Below are 10,809 nucleotides of genomic sequence, written 5' to 3' on the forward strand. Positions count from 1 at the left end.
CAACCGTGTCACTCCTACAAAATAAAGCACCATTTGAAAAATGGAAACTCAATCATATTTCAGGACACATACTTCAGTCCATGTGCAGGTTAAATGTTATTGCATGAGAGGTGTGTGCCCCCTGTTTCATCAGCCAATGCCCTTTTAATATTGCACTGCTCATCTCTATGTACAGTAGTGCAACAGAAAAAGGGCAGTGGACAACAACATGGATACAACCAGTCCTCTGCACATGATGACTGAACTATCCACCTTTATATAGCAACAACATGAATAAAGAACATTATTGCCACAGCTCAGTGGACAACAAACATCTGCTCTTTTTACGGTTTCTTTTATTTTGAAGGACAAAATATTTAAACTAAACTTAAAAGATAGAAAAACATGATTTTTAAGTCTGCAAACTATTGACGTCATGTCATTGTTTTCTTAACAGCACTTAACTTTTTAAATTATGCTTTTTACAGAACTAATTGTGCCTCAAAATGATGTAGTATGGTGACACAAGTCAAGATACTACAACATAACAATACATCTCACCAGTGTAGGAGTTAAATGAACTTCCTAAATTAAACGGCATTGGTTACTCTCACCCTGGGAGAATGGGAATTTCCCAGCATGTGGGCCCATACTATTCTCTGCAGTGAATGACATGCATTCTAATTTTGGGGGAGAAATGGGGGGGTTTCGACTGCTGGTAGTGGTGCTGGTATAGGTGGTGGTGGGGGGGTTATTCCCCTCCCAAAGCTTTCACAGAACTACAAACTGACACCTCAAACTATAATGCACATTTTATTTTGTATCTTTAAGGAAACTATAATTATTTAACGCCCTGCTTTAGATTTACTGACACTGTAATGAGTTCATTTATGATCGAAATAAAACTTCACAGGCAGTTGCTTTGATTCATAACAGTAAAATAAGGCCTACATCGAAATAAACTGCAACAAAGCCTAAAAGAAGAAAAAGTAGTCCCTTGAAGTTTCCACAATCAACGTCTTGTTACACAACATACACAATCTATAAAATTAAGGAAAAAAGAAGGCTGGAATTCTCCAGAACACTATCGAGCTTCATTTACTTAAATACTTCTGATTATTCCTGTAAACAAATCAAGGTTCGCGTGATTTTTTTGTTTTGTTTTTACCTGTTCTTGAAAGCTTTACGTTTTCTCCGCCATACATCTGTGAGCGGCCTATACGCCTCCTGAGGGCTGTGGGTCTGCCCTGTAAGCCATTCCTGCCAGCTCACGAGCCCACGGTACAATACTGGCGACTTGTTAGATTGCACAACAGCCTATACTCAACACACACACGCACACACACACACACACACCGAGAGAACACACACACATACGCATATGTCCCCCCTCAGAGAGCCATCACAGTGCGATAACAGCCCAATAAGGTGCAGGACGCGTTTATTAGCCCACCAGGCGTCAAATCGCGTCCTGATCAAGTTTTTGAAGCGAGCTTCCAGATGCGCAGCGCGCGATCCACTCAACTCATTCTCCTTCTTCTTCTTCCAAGTCGCCTTAATAAAAAAAACACACAAAATCTCCGCTTCTCGACCTTTGCAACTTCCAAGTTTGCACTGACAATCTACGCGAAAAATCGGCAACAACTCACAGTGAACAACCCCCCCCCCTCTTCTCCCCTCCTTTTCCTCCTTCTCCTCCTCCTCCTCCTCCTCTCTGCACAACCTCCACCTCCTCCTCCAAAAGCATGAATAGTATCTAGCCAAGGGAGGGACAATCCGTTATAGGCTAGAAAAAAAAAGAGAAGGAAAAAAAGTTCTCCATAAAACAAAGAAAAGCAACCCTCTTCAAACACCACACTACACGCCGCTGCGTCTTAGAGCTCGCGCTGTCGTCCCTTAAAAGACCGGAAGCGACCGGAGAGCACAGAAATGTGTGCAGCTAAAGAAGTCGAGGAAAAAAAAATCACAAGTCTTCCCGGCACGAGCACACGGCCTCGCAGATCCGGACTCCATCTTTGACTACTTGACATTCAGAGCCTGCCGGAGCAAATTCCTCGTTTGCATGCCTCGCGCTTATTGGCTGCTTCCTGCGCTAGTCTTTGCTAGGGCACGTGCCATTGGTCCGCTTTCGGCGTGTTCAACATTTCCAGCGCGCGCGCCATTGGCTGCGCGCAGGGAAGCGTCACAGTGTACAACGAATACCTGATTAACTGTGTCCCATTCACAAATTTCCTCATCACCCCCTCCCCCTCACTGTATCTGGAAACTTGATCACTAATTATTTTATTTACTTTTTGGCGCTAAAGCATTTTATGAAATTACAAATCGGATTATAATTAGTCCGTAATTGGCCTCTTGGGGGGCAGTAATGCTGTAAATTAGCTCCAATGGCGACACACTTAACCCGGATTATCTTCCTTTATACACAGCAGGGATCAGTCCCAGAATATTGATTGAATTAAAAATAATCGTACTAAAAAAGGATGCAAATATAAAAAGCTACAGTCATAAAGTGATTTGTGACATTTGGCTTTTTATGCAAACTTCCTAAACAAAATATCAGACATGAAAACACTAGGGTAGATTTTGTTTAGTGTATGTGATTCGGTTCGTCGGTGATCAATGCTTGGATCGCGTCCCTCCGTGTTGGAGGCGTACCCGGTGGGTGCCTCGGCCCCTCGCGACGCTTTGATTGACGCATAGAGAGGAGTAGCGGGCTGTGAAATTTGGCATTCCTGGCCAGAGGAGCTGAAATAATGGCATTATCCAAGTGGGAGAGGGCCCACTCCTCACTCCCCTCACACCCATCAGACAGTATCCCACTCAGAAAAGATCTGATTGTGCAGCCAGTCGGCAGAAAAATGTTTGATGGAAGGCGGGGCAGGATAGATCCGGTGCAGGTTCGGAGCGGGGATGCGCACTCTCTCCCGATAACTCCGCACAGACCGGACTTGAAAATGTGCTATCAAAGTGTGGGACAGTAAAGGAAAAAGTACAGCAACTTCTGAAAGTAATGGCCTTTACGAAGAGATTTTGTTGAAATTAAATGGTGTCCTCTGTAAGAGAGGCTGCATCATTACTGTGAAATCCGTGTTCCTTCCTTGAACTAATAAAAACTTAAATGAATGGAATATGAATCGCCTTATTGAACATGTTATTAGAAAAACGAATATTTTACACGAATCTTGGACTTAAAAGTAAATGTGATCATTTTTGATTGATTATTTAAAAAGAAGAATAAAGCAGGATAAGCTCTTCAAACTCACAATAGAATAGAGGTTACATCTAAACGATGATATCAAATAGTAAGACTGCAGCTTCTTTGTAAATGATTGTTGTTGTTTTTTTAGATTAAACTATTTAAAAATCAACGTTTATCAACCTAAAGTTTCAGTGTTGAATAAATGGTTGAAAAGTAGATTTCACAGAGCATATAAAAGAAAGGTTCTCATAACCTAACATTTTGCTCTTTAACCCCTCCATGTTCAACACGAGATTTAAAAGTATTTCAAAGATTACAGAAGTTTAGTTGCTTTTCCCCCGCTGCTCTTGTGTATAAAATTATTCCAGTACAGAAAAGGACAAAAAAGATCATTGATCATAGATCTGACTTATCGATTTGTTGAAATGTCCCATTGTCAGAATGTTTTTGTAGTTTTAAAAGTTTTAAAACTCAATAAAAGTTTATTCAAATGTTTGTTTGGTGAGGAAAGTAACTTTATTTAGAGATAGGCCTACTATGTAAATTGGTTTAATATGATGACAATCTCAAGATAATTCTGTATTTTCCTTTTTCAATAAAACATCATCTTTGGAGATAAAGTGTTTAGGGGACAGTTTACCCTGAAACTTAACAGATCATTTTTAAACAACTAAAATAAATACTTTAGATTTAGCCAATTTAAAACTCAATTGGATGTTCCACATTTAATGTTTTTTTTTCTCCTTTTAAAACAAAATTCAAACTGAATCTAAAGAAACAGAAATGTATCTAAGTAAAAGACATTTTAAATGAACTTATGACATTGAACTTAAAGACATTAAAAACTATTCATTGTTATGCAAAGTTATGCACACTTCTATTTCTTCTTTTGGAAGATTCAATTGTGATTATTCTTATTTGACTAATAATTAATTACATTGATTCTTTCCAATGATTAAAAATATTTATAAATCAAACCAGTCATGAAGAAACCGTTTAGATAGATAGATAGATACTTCATTGATCCTGAGGGAAATTCAAGTTTATTTTCTAGAGATCATGCACTGGTGTCCAATTCAGGTCTGAATTTTAAACAATAGTTAATGATAGAAGTAAAACTCCTTCTGATGTATGTTATTGTCTCCATATAGCATCATTTATTCATATTTGTAATGTATAATAAACAGAAGTAATACATGTAAATGAGCTCATAATGTTGGATTTGTAATCCAATATTATGAGCTCAATTAATTGTTCTTCACTGGATTTCCTTTTAATTTTTCAATCCAATTCCAATTTCGCATTCAAAAATTTTTGTGACTTAATTTTTAAACATGAACTTAAAAAAAGACATTGTTTTTGATCACGTTCACTTTACAGGTAAATAAAGGTGTAAAAGTAATGAGAAATCTACAATGTGAATTCAACAAAGAGGGGGAAAAAAAAGTTTGACGTTTTAGAAAAAAAAAGTTTCTCCTTAAAGAAGCCTGAGGGGGGAAAGAGGCCACAGAGCAGCTCTCTGCTCGGCCTGACTGCAAACTGCTGCCTGTGTGAGGTGTCATGGGGGCCGAGAAAAGCCTTTTAAACATGGGAGTTATTGTTCCCTCAGTTTTTTTCCAACCTCCCATCCTCCGAAAATGTACCTCCTTTCTTCCTCTGCCCTTTAACCTCTCCCAACCCCCATTCCTCCATCTCACGTCTGCCCCCGCGACCCCCCTCCCCCCTCACATTTCCCCTCTCCTCTCTTGGCCAAACAACCCTAAAGGATATTCATTGATAATTTCCCACCAAAAAAAAAAGCTTAATGGAGAGGGTTTTGGGGGGTTGGGAAGGGAATTTAATGCTTGTTTTTTTCCTGAAGTAGTAGTAGTAGAAGACCCCACCTCGAGCATGGAGCCCCAGTGCACCTCTCCTCCCCCCTCTTGAAACAGACTCTATGGACTGCATGCATGACATTCCAGCTGTGTGGGTGGCACAGCCTTTTTACAGCTTCTCCAACAGTACACAGGGCTCAGCACAAGAGCAGAAGAACCTCCACCAAGCAGCCATCCTCACATACTTCACCCTGGAGACTGGCTCTGTATTACATCTGATCTGAACCTGGGTCAATATATGTTCAATTTATAGAGCTCAATGTATAAAACAATAAGTCACTACAAACACATGAAATATTTCTTTTCAGAGAGTCTTTAACGCAGGAGAACCCAAAGCAATAACACAGAAAAATACTTGAATGATTGCTTTTTCTGCCTTTTCCTAACGAAGGAAGAGAAATCCTCCAAAGAAGCAAGCTGTAAAACTTCTATTATTCTTAGAATATTATCAATTATCTTCTTCACATTTATAAAAACTCAAAAAGAAAATTTGGTCTGCAGCACAAGATGCATCATCATTAATCACATCTTTAGGATGGTGGCGAAGGTTTTTGAAAAACAAGAGGAATATTTGGTCAAGCATGGCCCTAAATATAACATGTTCTTATATTTTGTGTAAGAGCAATACTTTAAAATTCAACTAACTGTTTCAATGGATTGCAAAAATAACTTTCCTTGGTTAATCTGAGAATCAAAATGAACTCCAAATCTATCTTTAGACGCTTATGTAGAGAAAAAGAAAAAACTTTAAAACTCTGATTGCAGTCAGTTGTCATTCAAATCATAATCCTTCACCAAATGTGTGGAAAGAAGACAGCAAACTGCACTTCCTCAAACACTTCTCCTCCACAGTATCCTCCATTAAATCAATTAGTCATGATCCCACAGGATTAATACACTGGTTTTAAAGAAGGAGGAGGTTGCGTGGGGGTGTATTGATCTTTAACCGACACCGATAAACAACGCACCTCATCCATAACTCACATGTGCACACAGAGCTTGTTTTTCCACTTCCAGTAGGTTAGGGCACGAGCAGAGTCCAAAGGATGAAAAAAACTCAACGCCATTAACTGAACTTCAGAGGAATTCCTCACTTTACATACCGAATGCACTTTAGGGCAAAGGTCAAAGGGCCAGAGGGGAATTCACCCGCGCCCAGGCAAGTAGGCAGGCATGAAGACCTTATTTAAACAAGCCTGGAATGCCTGCTGGAGGCAGAAGAGAAAAAAAAGAAGACATAAACAATAAATACCTTTTTTACCTACCTGTGCTCGCTGCATCATCTGACTGTGAAATCTATGAGCTTTCTCCTGGGTTATATAAAACACATTAAACCAGATATATATGTCTGCTGCTGTGATAAGAGCAGAAACTACTCTTTGTGTTTAATGGATTATAGATTCTTTAAGTGGGATCAACACCTTAAATGTACAATTTTGCACTTTTCACGTAATTGTACTGCCTGCTTGTATAAATATATATTCTATATTGAACTGTTGCAACTTTATGGTAAGAGTGCTTTTTTATGGCTGCTCCTTCTCGTTAAATTGAAATATTTGGATACACCTACTGAAGTTACAGCCGTTCTGAAGACATTGTTCGTACATTTAGAAATGTTGGGAGCTTCTCTAGAATAAGGTTGCTTTTTTGGGATGTATGAACCAGACCCTCACATGTACAGGATGACTTTATATTAAGAGAAAGAATATAGGTGTACTTATCAGTCAGCAACATCTCAGCCCTACTGTTGAAATGTTGATGTGTTAATCAATGCCGAGTCATTCACTGGAGTTGTCATGTTTAAAATAAGGTCAAAAACAGCACATGATGAGTTTGAATACAAATGGTGAACATGACACAACGTTCCTGAGATTAAAGTATTTTCATACATTTGAGCCTGTAAACATACGTTCTATGTACATTTTGATTTTAAACACGTTTTTCTTGTTGAAAAATGTGAACCACCTCATTGTCATTATATTTAAATGTTTTTCTACATTTCTACTACTTACACTAATTCAACATACGTGTGGAACTTTTAGCAACAAAGCAGCAATTTAATTTGATTTAAAAATGAGTATTTTTGTTTCTGAACAATTTCTGGCTTAACGGATACATAAAAAAAACATTTAACCACATGCTAACAATTATGCAAACATTGTACAGAAACGTTTAAGCATCTACTTACATTTTAAATAAAGTTTTCTTGTGTTTGAATAGTCTTAGGCTGAAGAGCACTTGTTTGAAATGAATGAATGACCCACAAGAAAGGTTTGGGTTTAAAGGGGAAAAGCAGCTGGTGAATTTACCTAGTACATTGGACATTATCTTTAAGCCTTTAAATTAACAAGGTACCCTAATGTAAATTCATGTCATAATTGTCCCTCTTGATTAAATGCTGATGCTTCTTTGGTGTCACACATTCTTTCTAATTGAGGCTTTCTGTCCCCTGCCTGTCTGTATTTTAAGATCAATAAAAGAGGACCGACCGCCTCTGAGGACAAAACTCTACATTCCGAGCCTCTCCACTTTTAGGACCATCTCGCCAAAATGTTTTACAAACGACCTGCAACAATCCTCATGGCCGTGCTGGAATCTTTTCCACTCCAAGGCTTCAAAGCTGCGGGACTTGTCGGCCGCTCCAGCCAATAGGTGAGGAGGGGAGGACCCTGCCTGCCTTGACCCCTCCAACCTTGCCCATCCCCCCCCCCACACACACCCACCCATCCCGGTGTCCTGCGCTTCATCCCCCCCACCCTCCGTTTTCTTCTTCATCAATATCAATTACACACACGAAACCCATCCAGAGAGGCAGTACACCTCAGTCAGGATTTCCGCCTGTAGCCTAATAAATACTTTTAAATGTTGAAAAACAAAAACAAAATTAGAGTCAAAACAGAATTTGAAAACGTTTAACCTAGGTTGAACTCAGTAACAGTAGGCTAAAAGAACAAAAATGATTATTATTGATGTCATTTATATCATGAAACTCTTATATGGACCATATGGCACGGCTCATAGGCACGTGCCCATGGGCTGGATTTGTCACCCAGCAGGTAAAAGACATTCAGAAACAAAAGAAGCGTCATTTACCCGACAGCGCAGATAGGCTACTTGAAGAGAGATGTTGACGAAGAAGAAATCAGCTTATTACAGCAGCCTACACCAACTCTTGACTCAGCATCTTTGCTTCTTCATTGAGGCAGCCATTTTCCCATGAAGGCTCACGAGACCTCTGCCCTGCAGGAACCAATCACCTTTTCTCTGATTAGAGCACGCTTTTCATTTCACTTACCGCCATACAATAAACAGACAATGTTTTCTTTTAATTTTGCGACTCAAGGACTTAGTTGGGCACATTCTCCAGAATAGACGTAAAATATGAGCTTTGACCTATGTGTTTCGGGTTTAATGAATTTGTAATGTAGCCTATTTATTTGTAAAGACTCAGCAGTGCTACACACTGGTGGTTCTCTTGGAAAGAAAATGAGCTAAAAGAGATACCGATGTTCATATAAACAGGCAGTTTCTGTTAAGAGTAAAGAAATGTAAAAGGCCATACGTGTTTCCGACTTCTATGGAACTGTTTTCTGATATTTGGACTGTGTCGCCCTCTGCTGGACAGAGTCGGACTTGCCACATTTCTGCAACTTGCCAAGTGATGGGTTGTGACTTGAGCATTTGCATTTCTACCAGTGCTATCTTTAATATCAAAGATATTGAAAGATTAAAGATTTGAAAAACTATCCAAAAAGAGTGTTGTCTTGTAATAAATCTACATTCTTTTTAAATTGAATATTTTTATTAAGGACAAAAGTCAAACGAGGACCAACCAGCAGACCCTGACTTTCCAAGTGTGATAAAAAAAAAAAGCCCATTTCACAGTATTTCAAGAAGTTAAATGGATATTACACATATTAAATTTGATAAAGGAAATCTAATCTGGGGTTCACTCTACCAGCGGAGCTAATTGAGAATGATCAAAGACTCTTGGAAACATAAGAGGTGATGATGAATTCTTCTTGAATGCTGTTGTGTGCTTATGACAAAAATACCCCACACTGGCAGCTTTTGTAGTTGTATTCTCCTAACAGACAGGTCTCTTGACTCTTCATGTTTTTTTTTTCCTCTTGTAGATTCTTAAATGTAGAAGAGTTGAAAAGCCGAGTGTTTCATACAGGTATGTGAAACACTGTAGTTCTATCAAAAAGATTAAGAAGTTGCAAAGATAAACTGATATGGTATCTGGATTTTTAAAAAAAAGCTTTTTCATCTATCCTTTTTTGAGGTTACTGAGAGGGAAATCTTTTTTTTTTTTTTTTTTAAATAGTGGACATATTTGAACAGATTTAGATTCCTAACGCTGAAAAAGTACACAAGTTTGAGATCTGGGTTGATTCAGTTGAAGCAGACTGCTGCTGGGAAATAGACCTTCAAGATGCTTATCATTAAAAATGTTTCCCCCCCAAAAGGGCTCAGATTGTTATGAGTTCCTTCATATTCTACATGGAGGCCTGTGTATTAAAGCACAAATCCTTTTTATAAGGCCTCCAGACTCCATTGACTATAGCAGAAATTCTACCTTGAAGAGCTCAAGAACTGCTGGTAACCTCTGCCTCATTGTCACAGACTCATTCAGCCTCTTAGCCTCTCACTTAAAGTGGTTGCGCATAGCATTGCATCTGCCACCGAGAATAAAAGCAGTTCCTGTTTCAATTGTTTATCTACACCCAAGGTTATGTGAAGACAGGGCCCAAGTTCAAATTACCCACATTTACCTTAAACTGCACACAGAAACAAAAATACGTTTTTATCTGCGGCAGTTCCTGGGTCGTTCTGAAAACCTGTTATTAGTGACTCAAAGAAAAGGACACAGTGGCTGTACAGTTAGAGTCATGTTTATTTACAGCAGAATCCTGAACGAGGTGGTAAAGAAGGGGAGAGGGCAGAGGGAGGGATTAAAAGGAGACAAAGTGTTTTTAGATCAAGCGCTTCAGGATCCATGTTTCACTACACTGTTCTTAATTTATTTATTCACCATTTTTCTATACAGAGTCCATTCAGCTGTAATATTGATGCACCAACAGAACTGGAATCCTCTGCTGGAGGGGGGAAAAGGTGGAAAGACAAAAAAAAAAACTAAAAAAACTAAAAAAAACCTAATGCACAAAAGAAAAAAACGGGGGGGGGGGGGGGGGGGAAAGAAATCCATTTCTATAAAAAAAAAAGAAACATTTCTGTTATCACCATGATCGTCATCAATGATTTACTATGCATGTATATATACACACATATATGTATATAAATCTATATATTTTTTGTCATGTCCATGAGGGGATGAGGGGGGTTCGTGGATCCATGATGTCTGAATTCAGACGACTGCACTTAGCGGCCTGGAAGCTTTCAGGTCCTAATGTCAGTCAGAGCTGACCAATCGCAGTCTTTCTGACCTGCAGCCTTTGTCCCGCCCACTGATGCTGCATTGTGTATGAGCTCTTAGGTCCAGTGCCTTAGGGTCGGCCCGCAGGGATTCAAAAACTGCAGTAGCCCTGTTGAATCAGTCTGAGAAATGATACACTGTACACTTAACATGCACGGCCAGATAGCATAAAAAAGTAAAAAAAGAAACAAAAAAAAGCCAGCAAACTGCATCGTCAGTACGTCTCTCTGACTCATCCACACATTTTCCAGTATACATAAGATATTAACTGACGAGCACCATGAAAAAGTGGCAGGACAAGAAAAAACACAAAA

This window comes from Symphodus melops (genome assembly GCF_947650265.1).
Source record: "Symphodus melops genome assembly, chromosome: 16".
NCBI classification, from domain to species: Eukaryota; Metazoa; Chordata; class Actinopteri; order Labriformes; family Labridae; genus Symphodus; species Symphodus melops.